This window comes from Oratosquilla oratoria, chromosome 29, assembly GCF_046742065.1.
Source record: "Oratosquilla oratoria isolate Oo_2021 chromosome 29, ASM4674206v1, whole genome shotgun sequence".
In the NCBI taxonomy this organism is placed as follows: Eukaryota; Metazoa; Arthropoda; class Malacostraca; order Stomatopoda; family Squillidae; genus Oratosquilla; species Oratosquilla oratoria.
In genome coordinates, this window is record NC_134805.1 from 23,032,705 (window position 1) to 23,035,204 (window position 2,500).

The following is a 2,500-nucleotide window of genomic DNA, read 5'->3' on the forward strand; positions in this document are numbered from 1 at the left end:
TGAACTGACCTATTTGCTGACTACTCGCCTGACCTGCCTGGCTGACTTGACGTGACCTCTGTCAGCCACTTGGATTGACCTGAGCTTCCTGACCTGCATATGTCTATGGTAGGTAACTCAATTGTTGACTGGTCAGAGTTCTGTCTTGCTGACTTTGATTCTGCTGAATTCAGCTGAATTCGCCCGTGCTGATGAACTGGCATCCCAACTCTCATTTTTCTTATTAATTTATCTTCAAACTTATTTCTGCATTCATTTATTTATTCATTTGCATGTAATTGTCTTTGTTTATTTTTCTTTTTATTCTGATTTATTTTTATGGTTTTGTTTATTTTTCGTTTTATTCTTATCTATTTTTATGGTTTTATTTATTTACTCGTTCATTTGTTGTTTTATTATTGTATTTGTCATTGTATCTGTTATGTTAGAATTGTCACACTCGTTGTTCGCTCCAGATGGCGCCAGGCGATTTTATTCAGGGTCACGGGGACCAAGATAGATGACCCCTTATTTGGCTGAATAAAATCACGAGTTGATATCCAGGACAATAATTCGTAAATTGGATCATTTGTCCTACTTCGTGTCACATGCTAAGGCTCTGTTCACACGAGTGGTTTGAACCGCGCGGAAACCGCGGCGGTACCGTTCAAAAAAAAAAAAGTGCGGTTGTGTGTGTACACCTTCACTGACTTGCATTGTAATTGAACCGCGGCGGTTGAAACCGCTAGTGTGAACAGGGCCTTGTGTTGACATTTTGACGAGTACTTTTCCCGTTGAACGAAATCGCTTGGCAACAGAGGAAGGGCTGTTGTTGGTTCTTCGTCTGAACTGAAGGATTCGAACTCATGGTACTCTGCACGCGAGCCGGGCACGTTAACTAGTGAGCCACCACAATCCCCCCCACCCTCCTTTCTCCTTTTCAGGACTGGCTTCTGTAGATGAACCTAACTTAACCTAGATTGACATGACCTATCTTAACCTAACTTAACCTACTTACCATAGCGTACCTCAATCTCGCGTAAGTTAAATTCACGTGACAACCTACTTTGACCTACTTTCACCTCACCATAAGTTACCCATACTTAGCCGAACTTAACCCAACATAACCAACCTAAACATACCTTAAGTTAACCAAATATAACCTCCCTTAAGTTAACCAAACTTAACCTACCTAAACCTACCCTAAGTTAACTAAATATAACCTCCCTTGACCTAACCTAACTAAACCTATTGTGACCCTAATATAAAGAAATTCAATATCCAAGGCTATGTTTACGTCTTTCTAATGCAACATGGGACAGTTTCGATTGTCCCCTTTGGAACGAGGCGGGGGGGGGGCTTTTTTTTTTTTTTTTTTTTTTTTTTTTTTTTTTTTTTTTTTTTTTTTTTTTTTTTTTTTTTTTTTTTTTTTTTTGACCGGTGGTTAGTGTCCTCAGTCCCTGTCTTGCAGGCTCGGAGTCGAATCCCTCTCAGCGGACTTAGATACCTGGAAAATGAATAAATTATTAATCAAAATGAATGAATGAATGAATGTATGGATAGAATTATGATAGCCTAATAAAAACATAATAATAATAGAATACATTTAATGGCCTTCGACCTCTTCAAAATAAATATATGAAGACATAATAAAATAGAATTGTAGTAATAAAATAGATAAATAGAAAGGATCTAACAAACAACCTAGAAGCTAATCAACCAATTTAGAAACTGAGCTTAGGCCACATACATGAATAAAATCACCTGGCGGCAACCAGACTGAGAGGCTAAAGACCACCCAGCACGGAAGGAGCTGTTGGTGCCGTGACGAAACACAAGTGCACCGTTCACACGATCGTTGGCAGAGCTGCGGTCGCAATGGCGGGGCGAAGGAGTTGAAAAACGCGCGGTAACGAGCTCGAGGCTGGATAGAATCTACAACTTGTCAGCTACAACCTGCCAGCTACAACCTGCCAGCTACAACCTGTCAGCTACAACCTGTCAGCCACAACCTCTCAACAAGCCCGTGGGACGATAGCCTTTCTGGGAAGCTACAGTTCCCGAACAACCCATCAACAACTCCGAGGGATGATGGGATCGCTGGGAAACTACAGTTCTTAAGAACCCATCAACAAACAACCAGTCTGTAACAGTCAATCCACCGATCAACAAGCTCGCAAAAGGATAGGATCGACGCTAATAAACTACAGTCCCTAACAACCAATTTACGTACCAATAGGCCAGAACAACCCACTAACAACTCCGTGGACGGATAGACGCGCTGGTGAACTACCATCCGTAACAACCCAACTCCGTGGACATTCTCTAACAACGAACGTGGGAAAGTTGCAGTCTGTGCAGCGGTGCCGCCGCATTCTCTCCTCCGAGATGCGCGTGGCAGGTCACCGACCTCGACGGTTATTATTCCGACGGTCATGCGGTCGTTACAGCGCGATGACCGTTGATCTCGACGGTTTCGGTCATTCCCCTCGACCGTGACGGTTATTTTCGGTCGACGTAA

At 42.5% G+C, this 2,500-nt stretch overlaps 1 protein-coding gene across 1 annotated transcript in view; it reads left to right on the forward strand.

Moving 5' to 3' along the window:
* The window catches only part of LOC143040656 (uncharacterized), a 49,606-nt gene that overhangs the window by 419 nt on the left and 46,687 nt on the right, over nt 1-2,500 (forward strand). The window contains exon 1 of the mRNA XM_076211881.1: nt 1-108. This exon is cut by the window's left edge and continues 419 nt beyond it. The gene's annotated coding sequence lies outside the window, so the exon portion shown is untranslated. The remainder of the gene's footprint in view (nt 109-2,500) is intronic.